The sequence below is a fragment of the Palaemon carinicauda genome, chromosome 6 (genome assembly GCF_036898095.1).
Source record: "Palaemon carinicauda isolate YSFRI2023 chromosome 6, ASM3689809v2, whole genome shotgun sequence".
In the NCBI taxonomy this organism is placed as follows: domain Eukaryota; kingdom Metazoa; phylum Arthropoda; class Malacostraca; order Decapoda; family Palaemonidae; genus Palaemon; species Palaemon carinicauda.
In genome coordinates this window covers 45889754-45912865 of record NC_090730.1, presented here as the reverse complement: position 1 = coordinate 45912865, position 23112 = coordinate 45889754, and positions in this window count along the sequence as shown.

Genomic DNA, 23112 nt, shown 5'->3' with positions numbered 1-23112 from the left:
ATGACCAAACAACAATGAAAACACTACTTTTAATGTAATGATCCTTTGCGTACGGTTTGTTGCAATTGTATCTGCCAACTTTACTGTCTTCACTGAGGAGCTAATTTCAGGATACTAAAAATAAACGAACAAAACGACATTTATATATGTATTATATGTATAGGGTACATATACCGTCAGGCATACATACAGCAAATAATTCTACGATATTTTAGTTATTTTTCCAACTTTTATATTTTACAATTCTGCTCTATTTGGGGTTTTTCTGTTTTGCTCTTAATTTTGCAAGATCTCAACCTTACCAGTGAATCTTAGAAAATAAGTGTGAATTATGTAGATTCTACATTCCTTTGCCCAATTCATGTAATACTACAATTGAATTAAACACGTTAATAAAAACATTAATCAAGATTATTGATGTGATTTTTTTTATTTTTTTTCTCTCATGCTAAGAACATTCAATTTCCTGTCCACCTCCCACGTTCGTCTTCTTCCCTCAAGCAGAGGCTTGATATGAACATCAAGTGCCATCGCTTTTATGCTTCGTCCTTTCACAGTTTTTAATTAAGAGCATTTGCTTAAAGGTACACTAGAGAACGCTTTTTATACTATTGTATGTTTATATATATATACATATATATATATATATATATATATATATATATATATATATATATATATATATATATATATATATAATCTTCATTATTATTATTATTATTATTATTATTATCATTATTATTATTGTTGTTGTTGTTGTTGTTGTTATTGTTATTATTATTATTATTATTATTATTATTATTATTATTATTATTGGCAAAAAAAGTAATGAACAATCAAAACTAAATATTTCAAGAACAGTAACAACATTTAAAAAGTTTTTTTTGTCATAAACTATAAAATCTTAAAGAATACAAGAGGAAGAGATATAAGACAAAATGGTTTGGCTGGGTGTACCCTCAAGCAAGAGAACCTCCCCCCAACACAGTGGAAGACCTTAGTACAGAAAACTAGAGAACAGTGGTTTGATTCTGGAGTTTCCTTCTCCTAGGAGAGATGTTTACCATACCTAAACACTCTCTTCTACTCTTACCAAGAGGAAAGTAGCCACTGAAAAATTGCATTGCAGTAGTTAACAGCTTGAGAAAAAAAGAATGGTTTGGTAATGTCAGTGCGGCCAGGTGTATGAGGACATGAGAATGTGGAAAGAATGGGCCAGACTATTCGATGTACGTGTAGGCAAAGGAAAAATGAGCCGTAACCTGAGTGAGAGATGCAATGTAGTATCGTGTGGCCAGTCAAAAGACCCAACGGATGACTGTTGCCCTGGCCAACCTACTAATGAATGAAATAATTATTCAATCAATTACTTGAATGATGTTCACATTGATTGAGTGTTTTTATTTATCATTCACTGTAGGTACTTGTTGCCTTTCTTTTCTGTCCTTTGCTTTATATTTTCTTATCTTTTATTCGGAGTTGTTCAGTTCGATGGAAGTTTACTGGACAAGTTTATATGCATCTGGTTGGTTTCTTAAGAAAAGGTGTACATTATGGTAGATGGAAATGGTAATAATAATAATAATAATAATAATAATAATAATAATATGGGACTACTAATAGCATTAGTACTAATATTACTACTACTACTACTACTATTACTACTACTACCACTACTACTAACAATGATAATTATATGGGACTACTAATAGCATTAGTACTAATATTACAACTACTACTACTACTAACAATGATAATTTTATGGGACTACTAATAGCATTAGTACTAATATTACAACTACGACTACTACTACTACTACTACTACTACTACTACTACTAATAATAATAATAATAATAATAATGATAATGATAATAATAATAATATGGGACTGTGGATAGCATTAGTACTAATATTACTACTACTACTACTACTATGACTAATAATAATAATAACAATAATAATAATAATAATAATAATAATAATAATAATAATAATAATAATGACTTAAAAATGCAAAAAAAAAAAAAAAAAAAAAAAAAGACTCATATTGCTGAAAATCCTTGGGTCGGTTTTAAACACGAACTGAAAATAATTGTTTTCATAAATTATTGAACATCTACTAGCATGTACATTATTTTGGCCAGATGTGTTAAAATTATCCTTATCATCCCTCATATATGTTCAATAAGAAAACCTAATTCCCAAGTGAAGATGGCATGACTTTCAAACACGAAGGCAGAATCTCACTATGATTATATGATTCAGAATGAAATTATATGGCAATTATTCAGCAGTGAACTCCAAACACAAATACATTCATACACGCAAGTAAGCTCCCACATACACTTACAAACACACACATTAAATATATATATATATATATATATATATATATATATATATATATATATATATATATATATATATATATATATACATATATATATATGTGTGTGTGTGTGTGTGTCTATATATATATATATATATATATATATATATATATATATATATATATATATATATATATATATATATATATATATCTTTTCTGAGGGGGGATACCTTAACGTCATGGAAGGGTCTGGTTATCGCCATGATCAGTATAACTGTACTAGTCATGGCTATCATACTAGGTTGGTGTGCTGTAAATAATCCGATGACAATCTCCGTATTGGCCAGCGTGGTGATGAAACCTTAGCAAAGCCCAGACATTAATTGACATCTCTGAGTCGTGTGTCCTAGAAACGGTAGTATTAGTTGCTGTTGTCGTCGTTGTTATATATATATATATATATATATATATATATATATATATATATATATATATATATATACATATATATATATATATATATATATATATATATATATATATATATATATATATATATATATATATACAGAGAGAGAGAGAGAGAGAGAGAGAGAGAGAGAGATAGAGAGAGAGAGAGAGAGAGAGAGAGAGAGAGAGAGAGAGAGAGACTTATCTTCTTGCCTTTTTCTATGTTTGGGTTCCCCCAGGTCCCTCATTGTGAGGCACCTCGTATATCCACCAGAGGTGTTGCTTATGCATCTTCCGGTGTATTTTGCATCTTCCAGTCTTGGATGGTCTGGGATGCATCTTAGGTGTTTATCGAGCTTATTCTTAAACACATCTACGCTCACTCCTGATATGTTTCTTAGATGAGCTGGCAGCGCATTTATCGATGCAGGTGCGTAGTGGATTAATGTCCTGTGTGTCTTCCTTCGTTTTCCTAGTATAGTTTTCGGCACTATTAATCTACCTCCGATTGTTCTTTGTGATATATTTAGCTCCATGATGTTTTCAGTAATTTCTTCTATTTGCTTCCATGCTTGTATTATCATATAGCATTCTCTTCTCCTTTCTAGACTGTACAATTTTAAAAATTGCAGTCTTTTCCAGTAATCAAGGTCCTTAACTTCTTTCATTTTAGCAGTAAAGGACCTTTGTACACTCTCTATTTGTGCAATATCCTTTTTGGTAGTGTGGGTACCTTATCACATTGCAGTACTCGAGTGTACAACATATATGAATTTTGTAAAGCATAACCATGTGTTCAGCTTTTCTTGTATTAAAGTGTCTGAATAGCATTCCCATTTTTGCTTTACATTTAGCAAACAGTGTTGCTATTTGGTCGTTGCATAATATATTCCTGTTTAACATTACACCAAGGTCTTTAATTGCTTCCTTGCTTGTGATTGTCTCGTTATTAGGTCCCCTGTATGCATATACCATTCTTTCTCTGTTTCTATAATTTATTGATTCGAACTTATCGGAGTTAAATACCATCCTATTTACCTCCGCCCATTCATATATTTTGTTTAGATCTCTTTGAAGTGAGTTCCTATCTTCATCACAAGTATTTTCTCTACTTATTCTCGTGTCATCGGTGAAATTTCTCACTACAGAGTCTTTAACATTACAGTCTATGTCTGAGATCATAATAACAAACAGCAGTGCGGCTAATACCGTACCCTGTGGCACGCCAGATATTACCTGAGCTTCATCTGATTTCTCGTCATTTGCAACCACTATCTGTTTTCTGTTTTGTAGAAATTCTTTTATCCATTTTCCTATCTTTCCCTTAATTTTATGCTTTCTCATTTTTTTCTCTAATATATTATGGTCTACCTGGTCAAAAGCTTTTGCAAAATCTAGATATACCACATTTGTGTCTTTTTCCTTTATCATATTTTTATATATGTGTTTATTGTGTGCTCTCAGTTGGGTTTGTGTACTTTTTCCGGGCACAAAACCGTGTTGACCTACATTAAACAAATTATTTTTAACCAAATGATTCACTATTTTCTTTTTTATTACCCTTTCATACACTTTTATAATATGTGATGTTAGACTAACTGGTCTATAATTGCTTGGCTCTAGTCTTGATCCATTTTTGAAAATAGGGGTTATATATGCTAATTTATGTTTAACATATATCTCGCTCATATCTATACTTTGTCTTAGCAGTATTGCAAGCGGCTTTGCGATAGTGTGTGCATTTTCTTTTAACAAAATCACTGCAACTCCATCTGGCCCGGCCGCTGATCCATTTTTAATTTCGCTTATAGCCTGCACAATATCTGCTTCATTAATATCTATATCCGTTAGATATTCACTATTTTCTTCTCTCATTTCTGTTTCATTATCATAATGCGCAATTCTTGGCACGAATTCACTCTTATATTTTTCTTTTAATATGTTCCATATTTCTTTTTTTTTATTCGTTAACCGTCCTTCAATTCTTAGAGGGCTTATTTCTAATCTCCCTTTATTCATCTTTTTTGCGTAGGAGTAAAGTACTTTGGGGTAATTCTTGATATTTTGAAGTATCCTTTCTTCTAAGTCACTTTTTTTCATTTTCTTTCGATCGTATAATCTTTTGTTCTGCATTTTCTATCTTACTTTTCTATTTCCATCATTTTCCATACATTTTTTTCTTTAGCAAGATTTTTCTTCTACTTTCTAATTTTCTGAAATAAGATCCTTCTGTCTCTTGGTATGCATGTCTGATGTTTATTTTTTTTTCAGTACATATTTTTTAACAATTTTCTCCGGTAATTTGTATAATATATCCGTATTTACCTGCATATTATCACTTATGAATACATTTTTCCAATCTTTGTTCAATTCTCCATTTATTTCTGACCAACTTATATTCTTACCATTGTGACGAGCCGAGAGAAAGGTTGTGACTCAAAGGCAGGTTAGAAACAACTGAGTTACTTTATTAAAGAACACTCTCCTTTATATACAAAATCTTAAAGCAACAAGAATTTTCATGTTTAAATATTGAGACTGTTACAGAGGAGAAAAGCAGACATGAATTTTCAGGTTCGTTTTAGTGCGAGGGGAGAGCGAAGATACAAGCACAAAATTAATTATGTACGATCGTGTAACACACGGTTGGTACATGGCTCCCCCTCTAAAAATGACATACTGTACATGTTAAATAGGGCGCCCTGATCTAGAGAGGCAAACAGTAGGCGGGTCATCTAGCAGAAGATAAGCAGATTTTAGACGATCAATGGAGGCCCAGTCTTCTTTGCCACGAATGTTTAGTAGGAATGCTTTCGGACTGCGGTGGATCACAAGGAAAGGGCCCGTGTAAGAGGGCGTTAGCGGTGGCTTGGTAGTGTCATTGCGCAGGAAGACGTGCGTTACAGAGTGCAAGTCTGTTGGTATATGATGCTTCTCTGGGGGCTTGTAAGTCTGGCGGCATGGAGTAAATTTTCCCACGACGTTACGTATGCACTGGAGATCGTCATAGCATGTTGTAGAAGGAAAAAGTTTGGCAGGGACGACCAACGGGTCGCCATACACCATTTCAGCTGCCAAGATGTCGAGGGCGTCTTTAAGAGTGGTCCTTAGTCCCATGAAGACCCAGGGAAGCTGAGTAAACCAGGTGGAATCCTTGCAGCGGAATATTAAAGCTGCTTTGAGGGTGCGATGAAAACGTTCAACCATTCCATTGGCAGCGTGGTTGTAGGCCGTTGTCTGATGTAGGGTGATGCCCTGGAGATTCGCTAATGATGTCCACAATTGACAGGTGAAAGTGGTTCCCCTGTCGGAAGTAATATGCACAGGGATGCCAGATCTTGCAATCCATCCAGAGAGTAAGGCAGATGTACATGAGGCGGACGTTGCAGTTTCCATGGGAATAGCTTCAGGCCAACGAGTGGAGCGGTCGATGACGGTAAACAGGTAACCATGTCCTGGTGATATGGGTAGGGGGCCGACAACGTCGACGTGAATGTGTGCGAAACGACGCTGAGGTTGAGGAAAGGTGCCCACTCCAGAATCCGTGTGTCAATGTACTTTGGAAGTTTGGCAAGAAGTACAGGTGCGGACCCAATCCTTAGCATCCTTAGAAATGCCGTGCCAAATGAACTTTGCCTTCAGCAGTTGTGCAGTAGAACGGCACGAGGGATGTGAAAGGTCGTGAATGAAATCAAACACCTGCAGTCGCATGGGAGCAGGAATCCAAGGTCGCGGTCTGCCAGTACTGCCGTCACAGAGGAGGGTGGTGTTGGAGTCTTCGAGGGGGAAGTCTTCCCAATGGAGGGACGTGCAGGATGTCCTATATGCTTGATACTCTGGATCCTGTCGTTGGGCTTCAGCCAGGGCATTGTAATCCAATCCCAGTTGAACGGCAGCCAACGTGTTTCTTGACAAGGCATCGGCAACGGGATTCATTTTCCCAAGGACGTATTGAAGAGTGCAATTGTATTCAGCCACGGCGAAGAGATGTCAGCGTTGCCGGGCGGACCAGGCATCAGACTGTCGAGTGAAGGCCTGAACCAGAGGCATGTGGTCTGTGCAAATGACGAAGGGCGTACCTTCTAAGAAATGGCGAAAGTGACGGACAGCCAATTGCACCGCCAGCAATTCTCGATAGAAGGTAGAATAACCCGATTCTGCCATGGACAGTTTTCTGCTGAAGAAGGCCAATGGGTGGGGCGAGCTGTTGACCACCTGCTCGAGTATTGCACCAATAGCGACGTCGCTGGCATCGGTAGAGAGAAGGAGAGGGGCATGCGGGATAGGAAAAGTGAGAGCCATAGCAGTTGATAGGGCCTTCTTTGCATTGCAGAAGGCTGCATCTTGAAGGGGACCCCACTTCCAGTCCTTTGACTTGCCCTTGAGGGAGGCGTAGAGGGGAGCAAGAGTGGCGACAATGGCTGGCAGAAAACGGTGATTATAGTTGATCTTGCCCAAGAATTCCTGCAGATCTTTGACAGTCGAGGGCATGGGGAAGTCCTGAACGGCTGCTACCTTCTCAGGGAGGGGGTGGACTCCTTCAGGAGTGATGCGGTGCCCTAAGAACGACACTTCGTTGGCGCCAAAGGTACACTTGTCGTACCAAACTACAAGGCCCTTTTGTTGCAGGCGGTTGAGCACGATGCGCAGGTGACGGAGGTGTTCCTCTTTTGAGGAGGAGAACACAAGTATGTCGTCAACATAACATACACAGAAAGGGAGGTCCCCTAAGATGTCATCCATGCGACGTTGAAACGTGGCCCCAGCATTACGAAGGCCAAAACAGGAGTAATTGAAGGTGTATGTACCAAACGGAGTGGTGATGGCAGTCTTGGGGATGTCTTCTGGGTTAATAGGCACCTGATAATACCCCTTCAGGAGATTGATCATAGAGAAAACCTTTGCTTTTTGCAGATAGGAGGTCACGTCGGCAATGTTTGGGAGGGGGTAGTGATCCGGTTCTGTTTGCATGTTCAGGCGCCTGTAATCCATGCACGGACGGAGGGAGCTGTGACGAGCCGAGAGAAGGGTTGTGACTCAAAGGCAGGAAGCAATCAACAGAGTTATATTATTAAAGAACACTCTCCTTTATATACAAAGCCTCAAGGCAACATGAAAATATATGTTCGAGAAATGACAATGTTACATAGGCGACACATAGATATGTTTGTTCTGGTTCTTTTTAGTGCGAGGGAAGAGCGCAGATACAAGCATAATATATACAAAATAATTTATGTACGATCGTGTGACACACGGTTGGTACATGGCTCCCCCCCTAAAAATGACATACTGTACATGTTAAATAGAACGCCCTTATCTTGCGAGGCGAACTGTAGGCGGGTCATCTGGCAGTAGATAAGCAGGTTTTAGACGATCAATGGAGACCCAGTCTTATTTGCCACGAATGTTTAGTAGGAATTCTTTCGGACTGCGTCGGATCACAAGGAAAGGACCCGTGTAAGGGGGAGTTAGCGGTGGCTTGGTAGTGTCGTTGCGCAGGAAGACGTGCATTGCAAAGTGCCAGTGTGTTGGTATGTGATGCTTTGCTGGGGGCTTGTAAGTCTGGCGGCAAGGAGTAAATTTTCCCACAACGTGACGTATGCGGTGGAGATCGTCGGAGGAGGTTGTAGAAGGAAAAAACTCGGCAGGGATGACCAATGGGTCACCATACACCATTTCAGCTTCCGAGACGTCAAGGGCATCTTTAGGAGTGGTCCTTAGTCCCAGAAGGACCCAGGGAAGCTGAGTAAACCAGGTGGAATCCTTGCTGCGGAATATCAAAGCTGCTTTGAGGGTGCGATGAAAACATTCAACCATTCCATTGGCAGTAGGGTTGTAGGCCGTTGTCTGATGTAGGGTGATGCCCAGGAGATTCGCTAATGATGTCCACAATTGACAGGTGAAAGTGGTTCCCCTGTCGGAAGTAATATGCTCAGGGATACCAGATCTTGCAATCCATCCAGAGAGTAAGGCAGATGTACACGAGGCGGACGTTGCAGTTTCCATGGGAATGGCTTCAGGCCAATGAGTGGAGCGGTCGATGACGGTAAACAGGTAACCATGTCCTTGTGATGTGGGTAGGGGGCCGACAACATCGACGTGAATGTGTGCGAAACGATGCTGAGGTTGAGGAAAGGTGCCCACTCCGGAATCCGTGTTTCATTGTACTTTGGAAGTTTGGCCAGAAGTACAAGCGCGGACCCAATCCTTAGCATCCTTAGAAATGCCCGGCCAAATGAACTTTGCCTTCAGCAGCTGTGCAGTAGAACGACACGAGGGATGTGAAAGGCCATGAAGGAAATCAAACACCTGCCGTCGCATGGGAGCAGGAATCCAAGGTCGCGGTCTACCAGTACAGACGTCACAGAGGAGGGGGGTGTTGGAGTCTTCGAGGGGAAAGTCTTCCCAACGGAGGGACGTGCAGGATGTCCTAAATGCTTGATACTCTGGATCCTGTCGCTGGGCTTCAGACAGGGCGTTGTAACCCAATCCCAGTTGAACGGCAGCCAACGTGTTTCTTGACAGGGCATCGGCAGCGGGATTCATTTTCCCAGGGACATATTGAAGAGTGCAATTGTATTCAGCCACGGCGGAGAGATGTCGGCGTTGACGACGGACCAGGCGTCAGACTGTCGAGTGAAGGCGTGCACCAGAGGCATGTGGTCTGTGCGAATGACGAAGGGTGTACCTTCCAAGAAATGACTAAAGTGACGGACAGCAAAGTGCACAGCCAGCAATTCTCGATCGAAGGTAGAATAACCCAATTCTGCCTTGGACAGTTTTCTGCTGAAGAATGCCAATGGGCGGGGCGAGCCGTTGACCACCTGCTCGAGTACTGCACCAATAGCGACGTCTCTGGCATCGGTAGAGAGAAGGAGAGGGGCATGCGGGATAAGAAAAGTGAGAGCCGTAGCAGTTGATAGGGCCTTCTTTGCATTGCAGAAGGCTGCATCTTGAAGGGGACCCCACTTTAGGTCCTTTGGCTTGCCCTTGAGGGAGGCATAGAGGGGAGCAAGAGTGGCTGCAATGGCCGGCAGAAAACAGTGATAGTAGTTGATCATGCCCAAGAATTTCCTGCAGAGCTTTGATGGTCGAGGGCACGGGGAAGTCCTGAACGGCTGCTACCTTCTCACGGAGGGGGTGGACTCCTTCAGGAGTGATGCGGTGCCCTAAGAACGACACTTTGTTGGCGCCAAAGGTACACTTGTCGTACCGGACTACAAGGACGTTTTGTTACAGGCGGTCGAGCACGATGCGCAGGTGACGGAGGTGTTACTCTTTTGAGGAGGAGAACACAAGTATGTCGTCCACATAACATACACAGAAAGGGAAGTCCCCTATGATGTCATCCATGAGACGTTGAAACATGGCCCCAGCATTACGAAGGCCAAAACAGGAGTAATTGAAGGTGTATGTACCAAATGAAGTGGTGATGGCGGTCTTGGGGATGTCTTCTGGGTTCATAGGCACCTGATAATACCCCTTCAGGAGGTAATTGTGCAGGTAAGAGGTCACGTCGGCAATGTTTGGGAGGGGGTAGTGATCCGGTTCTGTTTGCATGTTAAGGCGCCTGTAATCCCCGCACGGACGGAGGGAGCCGTGTTTCTTCAGAATGATGTGTAAGGGTGACGACCATGGGTTGGAGGCCTTTTGACAAAGGCCCATTTCCTCCATTTTGGCGAACGTCTGTTTGGTGGCTGCCAATCGTTCCGGTGCCAGACGTCTGAATTTTGCGAAGACTGGGAGTCCTGTCGTCTTGATATGGTGATAAATACCGTGCTTGGCAGGAACAGTGGGCGTTTGGTGAAGTTCTGGACGGAAAACTTCCGGGTACGACGTGAGGAGGTAGGCGTAGGCATCTGTGGGTGCGCTGATGTGGAGAGCGAGGTTAGAGGGGGCGGGTTGAAGAGGTATCGACAAGTACGAGTCTGCGTTGACCAATCATCGGTTGGCAACATCAACCAGAAGGTGGAAATGAGAGAGGAAATCCGCACCGAGGATTGGCATTGGTACGTCAGCAACGAGAAACTTCCAATTGAATTTACCATTTCCGAACAATAATGTGAGGTTCTCGTAACCGTAGGTGGGTATCGCAGATCCGTTGGCAGCTACCAAGCGGACGTCGGCAGATGTAGACAGACTACGTCGTGCCTTGAAGAGTTTCCTTGGCAAAAGAGAACGACAAGCACCCGTGTCTACCAAAAATCGCACGCCCGTTCCTGCATCCTGTAAAAATGAAAAGATTAGAAACACGGGAGGCCACCGCCACGAGCGATGGCCTACTTACATGTATTTTGGCCACTGACAAACCTTGGCACATTTCTTCGCGGTTGCCCCGAATCTGAAGTGGTAGTAGCAAAATTGCGGCAGATGGGAGGTAGTAAGTGGCTGAATAAGTCGTTCATTGGGGCGCAAGCAATTGGTGGGTGGTGGGCGGCTTTGTCACTGCTTCGGCACGTCACGGGGTAGGCGTGTATGTCCTAAGGCATTCATGTCAGCTTCGGTTGACGTTGAATAGACATCCTCTTCGTCAGGGGTGGAGGCGTTGATGGAGGTCTTGAAGTGGCTGTCCATAAGGGTGTCGGCTTTGGTCATCAAGTCCTTTATGGGTGAACTATCGACATCGTGTATGGCAGCGCGTATAGGTCCGAGTAAACGGCGTATCCAAAGGTCACGAAGTAGGTTCACTTCACGAGGAGAGCCGTCTGCGGCAGGTTGAAGGCGAGCGATACTGGTCATCTCCCTGAGGGCAAGCGAAGCCCTTTGATCCCCTAACGGTTGTCGGGAGAGCTGAAAAAGCTTTGCTATACGGGCGGCTGGCGACAGCGAGTACTGCTGCAGAAGGTATGTTTTTTAGGGCGTCATACGCTATTGGGGTGTCTCCATGTTCACAAAGCCATTCGGATATTTCTGGGAAGGTGTCCTCGGGTATCGGCACGAGAACATAATCTGCGTTGGTGGTTGAGCGAGTCACGCCCCTGATGCGAAACTGGACTTTTACGCGCTGAAACCAAGCAAACGCCTCTCCGCTGACAAACAATGAAAGTTTGAATGGAGCGGCTGTAGCGCCAACTGCCGTAGAGTCCGTCATAGTACCAACGATGGAGGGGCGAGGGGGTGGGGGTGGAAGGCGGTGGAAGCGAGTCGACTTCTGCGGTCACCAATGTGACGAGCCGAGAGAAGGGTTGTGACTCAAAGGCAGGAAGCAATCAACTGAGTTATATTATTAAGGAACACTCTCCTTTATATACAAAACCTCAAGGCAACATGTTCGAGAAATGACAATGTTACATAGGCGACACATAGACATGTTTGTTCTGGTTCTTTTTAATGCGAGGGAAGAGCGCAGATACAAGCATAATATATACAAAATAATTTATGTATGATCGTGTGACACACGGTTGGTACAGAGCTGTCTTTCTTCAGAACGATGTGTAAGGGTGACGACCATGGGCTGGAGACCTTTTGGCAAAGGCCCATTTCCTCCATTTCGGCGAACGTCTGTTTGGTGGCTGCCAATCGTTCCGGTGCCAGACGTCTGAATTTTGCGAAGACTGGGGATCCCGTCGTCTTGATATGGTGATAAATACCGTGCTTGGCAGGAACCATGGGCATTTGGCGAAATTCTGGACGGAATACTTCCTGGTACAACGTGAGGAGGGAGGCGTAGGCATCCGTGGGTGCGCTAATGTCGCGGGTTGAAGAGGTGTCGACAAGTACGAGTCTGCGTTGACCAATCGTCGGTGGGCGACATCGACCAGAAGGTGGAAATGAGAGAGGAAATCCCCATCGAGGATTGGCAATGTGACGTCAGCAACGAGAAACTTCCAATTGAATATACAGTTTCCGAACGATAATGTGAGGTTCTCGTAACCGTAGGTGGGTATCGCAGATCCGTTGGCAGCTACCAAGCGGACGTCAACAGATGTAGACAGACTATGTCGTGTCTTGAAGAGTTTCCTTGGTAAAAGAGAACAACAAGCACCCGTGTCTACCAAAAATCACCCGCCTGTTCCTGCATTAGGTAAAAAGAAAAGATTAGAAACACGGGAGGCCACCGCCATGAGCAATGGCCTACTTATACGTTTTTTGGCCACTGACAATCCTCGGCACATTTCTTCGCAGATGCCCCGAATCTAAAATGGTAGTAGCAAAACTGCGGCGGATTGGAGGTAGTAAGTGGCTGTAGAAGTCGTTTGTTGGGGCGCGAGCGATTGGTGGGTGGTGGGCGGCTTTGTCGCTGCTTCGGCAAGTCACGGTGTGGGCGTGTATGTCCTACGGTATTCATGTCAGCTTTGGTTGACGTTGAATAGGCATCCTCTTCGTCAGGGGTGGAGGCGTTAATGGAGGTCTTGAAGTGGCTGTTCATAAGGGCGTCGGCTTTGGTCATCAAGTCCTTTATGGGTAAACTATCAACATCGGGTATGGCAGCGCGTATAGGTCCGGGTAAACGGCGTATCCAAAGGGCAAAAAGTAGGTTCACCTCACGAGGAGAGCCGTCTGCTTCAGGTTGAAGGCGAGCGATACTTGTCATTTCCCTGAGGGCAAGTGAAGCCCTTTGATCCCCCAACGTGTGTTGGGAGAGCTGAAAAAGCTTTGCTACATGGGCGGCTGGCGACGGCGAGTAATGCTGCAGAAGGTATGTTTTCAGGACGTCTTACGCTATTGGGGTGTCTCCTTGTTTACAAAGCCAGTTGGATATTTCCGGGAAGGTGTCCTCGGGTATCGGCGCGAGAACATAGTCTGCTTTAATGGTTGAGCGAGTCACGCCCTTGATGTGAAACTGGACTTCTGCGCGCTGAAACCAAGCAAACACCTCTCCGTTGGCGAACAGTGAAAGTTTCAATGGGGCCGCCACAGCGCCAACTTCTGTAGAGTCCGTCATAGTACCAACGATGGAGGAGCGAGGGGTGTGGGGGTGGAAGGCGGTGGGAGCGAGTCAACTTCCGGGGTCACCAATGTGACGAGCTGAGAGAAAGGTTTTGACTCAAAGGCAGGTTGGAAACAATTGAGTTAGTTTATTAAAGAACACTCTACTTTATATACAAAATCTCAAAGCAACAAGAATTTTCATGTTTAAATATTAACACTGTTACAGAGGAGAAAAGCAGACATGAATTTTCAGGTTGGTTTTAGTGCGAGGGGAGAGCTAATATACAAGCACAAAATGAACTATGTACGATCGTGTGACACACGGTTGGTACACCATAGAAATTATATTTTCCATACCCTTCCCATCATTTTGTGCTTGGTTTTTCTCTGCGTTCACTTGCTTTGGAATAGATTATTAATTATATGACATTGTGGTTTGAAATTCCCGTATTATACACTATTATTTCTTTAACATAATTCACCTCATTCACGAATACTAAATCTAGGACATTGTCCTTTCTCGTTGGAATGTGGTTTATTTGTTGCATATTATGTTCTAATAGCATATCTTGAAGCTTCTCAAACTGGCTCTTATCTTCTGCGCTACTATTATTCTCTTTTTTATATGTACATATACAACCACATTCTTCTATCCATTCTTTCCAATCCACGAAAGGAAAGTTAAAATCTCCGGATAGGAGTATATTCCAGTCTTTATGGTTTCTACACATATCCTCTATTTTTTCTATTATTATGGGGATCTGTAGACTACAATATTCACTAATTTTCCATATTCAAATTTTACCGCAATTAATTCACATTCTGTGTTGCTGTATTTTTCACAGACTTTTCCTTGATTTATGTCTCTTCTATATATTGCGGTTCCCCGTTGATTCCTATTTGATCTGTCCGATCTATATGTTTGGAAACCCTTTATCTGGTCGCCACTGCCAGTCTCTTGGGAATACCATATTTAACTTATATTTAACACATCTATTTTTTCAATTTGGGTTAGTTCTTCTAAGAACTCCTTCTAGAGTTACTCGTGACTAAACCCTGTGCATTCATCACTATTATGGTTTATGTTTCATCCCCATTATTTAATATTGGTAATAATATGGATTATTCCATGCTTCCTTCCTGTTTTGATATGATGTTCTTTTCTCCATTTCTAGGAATTCCGCCATTAAAAAATCCAACTTTTCTATTATAATTGCTCTTTCGCCTTCATATTTATTTTTGTATATCCCTGCAATTATCCCCATATCTGCACCAACCCCTGGCATTATAGATGCATTCTTTGTAGTTGGGCTCTAATTGTGCATGATTGAGTTAAAAGACGTCATATCTTGGGGCCTTTTGTGCATAGCGCAGTATATATTCGGCTTTTTTTTTTTTTTTTTTCATTTTTGCTTTCATTTTTATTTTCTGTTTGCTGAGTTTTCTGACTTTCATTCATGGTTGCAGGATGCATATATCGATATTTTTTGTTGAATTTGCATCCTTTTCCTTTTTTTCAGGTTTTTGCATATTTTTTGGATGGAGATCTCTGCATTTGTCTCCATATCCGTCTAAATACGCACATTTACCATATATTTCATTATTATGGCATATCTTTGGATGCTTGTAGTAGCATCTTTCGCCAAATCGGCAGTTAGGCCTACCTCTTTTCAGTGAATTAGAGACTATGTTTTTTTTCTTTTTTTTTCTTGCTCTTCCCTAAAAGTATGTAGGTCCGGGTAGATTCTCTTGGGTCTATTATTTGTTTCCATAGGATAATCTATTTCCATGTAAGTATGTTATTGAATGGCATCATAAGATGTATCAAGGATTTCTTCTGCATCCTTACATATATGCTATCAATTTTTTCTCTTTTTCTTCGTCTTCATCTTCTTCTCCTTCTTCTTCTTCTTATTCTTCAACTAATTGCCGATTCAGTGTAGACTTAATTATATTTTCTATCCATACTAAGCATGTTGAGCAGAATACCTTTGTGTCTTTAATACTTATTTTTTGTTGCACTTCAACACAATTAGAATGTGTTGGTACGTGGCATATATCGCATTTCCTTAATAATTGTTGCGGGTTGAGAATACTGTACCATATCTTACATGTATTGCACCATTTTGGTATTCTTTTTTTCAACGCATCAATCAGCACATTCACCATATTGGACCTTTTATTATTCTTGAATGGAATGGGCTGATTCATGTAAACTTTCTTTATAAGTCTCTTTATCACCTGGATCTTCTTTGGAATTTCTTCTATTATTTTGATGATGTTTCCCGCAGACTTGCTCCAGTTTGTTGGATCATATTGTTTCAATATGTTTGAGAAAATTTTTCCGTCACACTGGTTGGAGCTATTTGTGACATCTGTTACCAGTAGATCTAGTTCTTGTTGTGCCAACTCATAAAAATTACTCTTGCTCTTGTTGATTACAGCAAAATCCTTCCAAGCCTTGTTTGTGTTAGAGGCTGCCATAAATTCAGATTTTTAGTATTTCACAAGATAACTATTCTATGCCGACGTTTTATCCCACTCTTCCGACCTCAAACTAATCACCGATTATTCACGAAAACTTGTATGTATATTGCACTCGATAGGCTTTTGTTATTCGCGTTAAATCATCTGATTTTCTCGGATCACAAAATGGGACTCACTAGCATACAGTAACACTCACTGACAGAGAGAGAGAGAGAGAGAGAGAGAGAGAGACAAACAGACAGACAGACAGACAGAGAGAAAGAGAGAGAGAGAGAGAGAGAGAGAGAGAGAGAGAGAGAGATTATGTATATATATTATATATATATATATTTATATATATATATATATATATATATATATAAGCATAGTAATAGACAAACATACAGAGAATTTATCCTTTTCATGGAAGTGATTATAAAACATCAAATTTTGGATGAAACAGAAATTGAAAAACGAAAGTAATTTTTCAAAATCATTACTAGCAGTTGTTCCACCCCTGAAGATATAATTATAATTGAATTAAATATATATATATATATATATATATATGTATATATATATATATATATATATGTATATATATAATATTATATATATATAAACATTTGTAATACACGGAATGCAACAAAAAAAGTTTCTATCTCAGTTTCCGGAATTTTTTCAAAAAATAAATAAGAAAAAAGCCACCATTTAGTTAAATGGGTAAGAAATGCTTAACTGTCAACTCGAAATGGCGAGATACCAGGTAGAGGTGCAAATATACATCTGATATTTCCGACAAACTTTTGACATAGATAAATGAACATGTGAGGATACATGGAGCGAAGAGGTGAATAGAAAAATAGTTTGAGCTTCATATCATATCATGAAAGGAAAGAGAGGAAATTATATATATATATATATATACTGTATATATATACATATACATATATATATATATATATATATACATATATATATATATATATATATAAATATATATACATATATATATATATATATTATATATATATATATATATATACATATATATATATATATATATAACATATATATATATATATATATACATATATATATATAATATATATACATATATGGATAAATATCAACACAACATCGTGTTAAAATAGAAATAAATTTTCTACCTCATACATGGGATCGAACGCTAGCCCCTTCTATATATATATATATATATATACATATATGTATATATATATATATATATATTGAAACCTCTGCATTTATGTGTTACAATATAAGCTTATATTACTTTATGTGAATTGCAGATTACAACCATAACCATTTTTATATCAATAACAGCGCTAAAAGGATAAAAACAGGATTTTCTCTGATTGGCATATCGTGAATTTATCAGCAGTACACAGTACACGCACATGTATATTAACATGTATGGTGCGGTGCGTTCATGTAAATTCAGATATATAAACATACAAAAACAGATACGCACATACACACGCGCACATACACATACACACATCATATCTATCTATCTATCTATCTATCTATCTATCTATATATATATATATATATATATATGTGTGTGTGTGTGTGTGTGTTTGTGTGTGTGTGTGTTTGTGTGTGTGTTTTTGTGTTAGATTGTGTATTTATATGCTTGTGTGAGGCTGATATTTTCTTGTAATCTCTGTTGATAACATGAAATCATTCGAAATCTCTTTAGAGGAATGACGTTCATTTCAGATCCAAAGGTCTTACAAATGCTTGGGAATATTTTCATCTTTTAAGGAGATCTCCAAAAATGGAGGAAGATCAGTCATGTGAGAGAGGAACTCCGATCTTAAAGGATTGAGGATGATGACATTTGAGAAGCCTAGTTTTATCGAAAGAGAGATTAAAGGATTTATAATAGATATGGTTGTTTTTACTGTATTTAATGGAATAGGATGACTGGGAAGAGCAATAAACTATATGTTTTTTTGTTTCAAACAAAACTCGAACACAATCTCCCGTGGATGGCATGAAAGCGGTGTTACAACAAAACACAAGACAGCGTCGAAAATATTTCTTAATTTTTCCGAAGAAACGACGGCACTTTATCTTTAAGAAAAAAACTAATATTTAATGAAAAAATATTATAAGGTTTTAATTGAGATGATTTAAATAGTCTCTGTTCCTGTAAATGAAAATATTCCAAGCATTTTCCAGGTTTGGAGAAACACACACGGATTGTAATCGCGTACCTTTTTAGATGTAAATGTTTCCTTCTACCTTTCCGCTTGCAGAGTGGCTATGTGTCAGATTTCCATGTTAATAAATCAGTTGATCCCAGGCAGCGCTTCGATAAAACCATGACCAGCAAATTGGCATCCCAGGAGTGACCAAAAATGCCTGAGCCTGCCAACCCTCTGGACGAAATTACCACAGCTGCTTCCCTTCGTCTACCTCCTTTCGCATAATACAACCCATTGTCCTAGCTCTTTGGGGTTATAACTTTCTTCAGGTCAAAATATCACTTGGTGTCACGAAAAGCTGTACTTGAACTCCCACCCAAAAACGATTTTTTAACAAATAGCAGAATGGTTAGCTGATCCAAACACCACTGTGGCATACAAAACTCTGAGGGCCTGACTAAGATGATCCTTCAATTCGCCCCGAGGCATCAGAGCCAGAAAATTCTTGACAATGTAAGAATGGCTATAAGGATTAACTCAGATGACTAGTAAAAATACACGCCACTGACACGCAAAAAGAGAAAACGCTGACGAAGTTACCACATAAAACAGTTGCGGAAATTCTCAACACATACACCATGTCCCTCAAGGATTTCCCACAACTGGAAGATGTGGCTCACTTGGCCCAAACCTTGGCAGAGCCCACTCTGCCACCTGCAGCAGTGTCTGGTACACACCCTCAAACTATAAGTGACAAAGAGACAGAGGGCAATCCAGATTCCCCTACAGCTCTCACACGCTATTCAAGGAATAGCAAGCATTTTATCAAGCAGTTACCCCAACAGAGAATACAGCCCGACAAATCAAAGGGCATTTGTCTCTTCCATTGGAGATTCGTAGGTACATATGTCAAATAACCTGAACTGCGGGCCAACCAACTAACCGTCAGATTGGTAGTCTCATACAAGGCAACAAATCTATCTACCACTCTCTTTATTTGAACAGAGGAAAAAGACCTCCATATGTTTTTGACGATAAGATATCTTATATAGAATTAATTATTGGTATGGGAGTATGCAAATCGTTCATCCCAGCCATCCGGAACGAACAGTTTGATCTAGTCCTAAACACCCTCCATGTGTCTACCCCAAATGACACCTTACTAAAGATATATGCGACAGACGTCATTGCCGCACTACTTGGAGCATATTTCCTGAAATTACACATCATGCTGGAAGACGTATCCAGATAGCAACTCATTCAGAGAGATGCTTCTATAGCTCATCCACTACTCCTTGGACAGAAAGTCTCCATCCCAGACCCAGAAATTTTTTGTACCCTTCAAAAGTTTCCCTAAGTATTCAAGGACGATCTTCAGCGTGACCTCACATGGCCTACAAAGCACTACATCGAACAACATATCATCCTATTTGGACATTTCAGGTGGCTATCTGCTGACAAACTAGTCCATGCAAAGCAATTATTCCAGGACATCTGGACATTTCCTGTGGCTATCTGCTGACAAACTAGTCCATGCAAAATAATTATTCTAGGACATGCAAGAGGCAGGAAACTGTCAAAAGCCTCCAGCCCATCGGCATCTCTCCTCCACATGGTATCTAAAGAAGACGGTACACAGCGACCCCTGCCTAACATTGCGGACATAACTAACCAACTCATAGGAGCAACAATATTTTCGAAAATCTATCACCTGAAAGGTTATCATCAAGTCCAGGTAGTAAAATAGGACCTAGATAAGACAGCAATCATCTACCATTTCGGTACATACTTCTATTTACAGCTGTTTCAGCCTTTGAAACGCAGGTACCATCTTCCAATGCCTTATGCACGACATCCTCAGAGATATACCCTCCTGCATCATTTACATTGACAACATCCAGATTTTCAGCCTCAATTGTAAACAGTGCTTCAAAGATGTAAAACAAGTCTTCGAGGACAAAAAATATGGTAGGTCCAAGTCACTGACGATTTCCAATGCCAGGAAACATCAAAGCACTGCAAGGGTTTGCTGGCATCATTAATAACTATCACGATTTTATACTGAACCTGGCTAGAATTCTGACTCCTTTATATTAATGTTTAAAGGGAAAAGCCTAAACATTATAGTCGTCGGATAAACAAGAAACGACATTTCAAAAAGCCAAAAAATCCCTTAGTTCTGCTCCAACACTAGCATAAAAATGGGTGCAGTACTCAAATAGGATACATACGACAGTCACCAACCACTTTAAATTTTTAGTAAGAAGTAATCTGCAGTAAAAAAGAAATACTTAACCTTTGACAAAGAACTACTGGCAATCCACTGTGCCATTTGGCTTTTAACCCTGGAACAGTACGGTGGGTCGTCCGCGACCCCGAGCGTCAAAACAAAAGATGTTTTTCTCGCGTGACTCACCCCCGTGACTGAATTTGTGGGTGATCGACCTGCAGCAGGTCACTCGCCTACACGCTCTAGTAGTGTCCAGACGTGCATCGCTGTATCTGTACTCCTTCCCAGATTTCTGAGACGCGTTGGGGTCGAGCACGACCGAGTTTACCCTTCTAAGGTAAGTTGCATAATTATCAAAGTTATTACATATTATGAAATTGTCGTAGAATGATGCAACTTGTATAGGTTATCAGTTGTGGAAAGTCTTGGTGGATGGTTTGGCTACCACGTGCATGATTTTTTTTTTAGTTGAAATGCCGTTCATCACCACGAGGACCATTTTTCTGCGAGTGCCCCTTTTTAATTTTTTTTGCATTTTTTGGCCAAGTCATTTTTCCGTAAGAAATTGCCAAATAGTATCGCAAAACTTTTGCTTTTTTAGTGTTTGAAAGTGTGTCTAGATGATCTGGCTACCCATGCGTGACTTTGTTTTTGCCAGATACGCCGTAGATATTGGTATTTGGGATATTTTCCTGTGGTTGCCAATTTCGGTTTTTTTTCAATATTTGTGAAAATTGACTACGTAGTAAGGAATTGCCATATAGTAATGATTTTTTTTTCATGTTTATTTGGAAAGTGTGCCTTGATGGTTGGGCTACCACGTGCATGATTTTTTTTTTTATCTGAAATGCCGTATATTAGAAGGTTGGCCATTTTTCCGCGAGTGCCCCTTTTTCAGTTTTTTTTCATTTCTTGGCTAAGTCATTTTTCCGTGAGAAATTGGCAAATAGTGTCGGAAAACTTTTATTTCTATAGCATTGGAAAGTGTGTATAGATGATCTGGCTACCCATGCGTGACTTTGTTTTTGCCAGATACGCCGTAGATATTGGTATATGGGCTATTTTCCTGCGGTTGCCCATTTCTGTTTTTTTCAATATTTGTAAATATTTACTACGTAGTAAGGAATTGCCATATAGTATTGATTTTTTTCATGTTTATTTGTTGGAAAGTGTGTCTTGATGGTAGGGCTACCACGTACATGAATTGTTTTTTATCTGAGATGCCGTATATTAGAATGTTGGCCATTTTTCCGCGAGTGCCCCTTTTTATTTGTTTTGCATTTTTTTTGCTTAGTCATGTTACCGTAAGAAATTGGCAAATAGTGTCGCAAAACTTTAATTTTTTTAGCGTTGGAAAGTGTTTCTAGATGATCTGGCTACCCATGCCTATCTTTTTTTTTAGCCAGATATGGCGTATATATAGGTATGTGTTCGATTTTTCTGCGATTGGCACTTATCCGTATTTTCCCATTTCTTTAAAAATTACTACGTAGTAAGGAACTATCACAGAGTAATGATTCATTTAGATGTTTATTTGTCGGAAAAGGTGCCTTGATGGTTTGCTTACCACATGGCTGAAATTTTTTTTCTCTGAAATGCCCACCTCAAATTGCCGTTGCCATTTTTCACCGAGTGCCCCTTTTTATTTGTTTTGCATTTTTTTGCTTAGTCATGTTACCGTAAGAAATTGGCAAATAGTGTCGCAAAACTTATGTTTTTATAGTGTTGGAAAGTGTTTCTAGATGATCTGGCTACCCATGCCTACCTTGTTTTTAGCCAGATATGGCGTATATATAGGTATGTGTTCAATTTTCCTGCAATTGCCACTTTTTCGTTTTTTCCCATTTCTTTCTAAATTACTACGTAGTAAGGAACTATCACAGAGTAATGATTCATTTAGATGTTTATTTGTCGAAAATGTGCCTTGATGATTTGCCTACCACGTGGCTGAAATTTTTTTTTCTGAAATGCCCACCATTAGCACGTTGCCATTTTTCATCGAGTGCCCCTTTTTATTTGTTTTGCATTTTTTGCTTAGTCATGTTACCGTAAGAAAATGGCAAATAGTGTCGCAAAACTTATAATTTTATAGTGTTGGAAAGTGTTTCTAGATGATCTGGCTACCCATGCCTACCTTGTTTTTAGCCAGATATGGCATATATATAGGTATGTGTTCGATTTTCCTGCGATTGCCACTTTTTCGTTTTTTCGCATTTCTTTCTAAATTACTACGTAGTAAGGAACTATCACAGAGTAATGATTCATTTAGATGTTTATTTGTCGGAAAATGTGCCTTGATGATTTGCCTACCACATGGCTGAAATTTTTTTTTCTGGAATGCCCACCATTAGCACGTTGCCATTTTTCATGGAGTGCCCCTTTTTATTTGTTTTGCATTTTTTGCTTAGTCATGTTACCGTAAGAAATTGGCAAATAGTGTCGCAAAACTTATATTTTATAGTGTTGGAAAGTGTTTCTAGATGATCTGGCTACCCATGCATGAAATTGTTTTTTGCCTTAGATATATTGGTAGGGGATCCATTTTTCATCGAATGCGTATTTCTAATTTTTTCTAATTCTTTGCAGT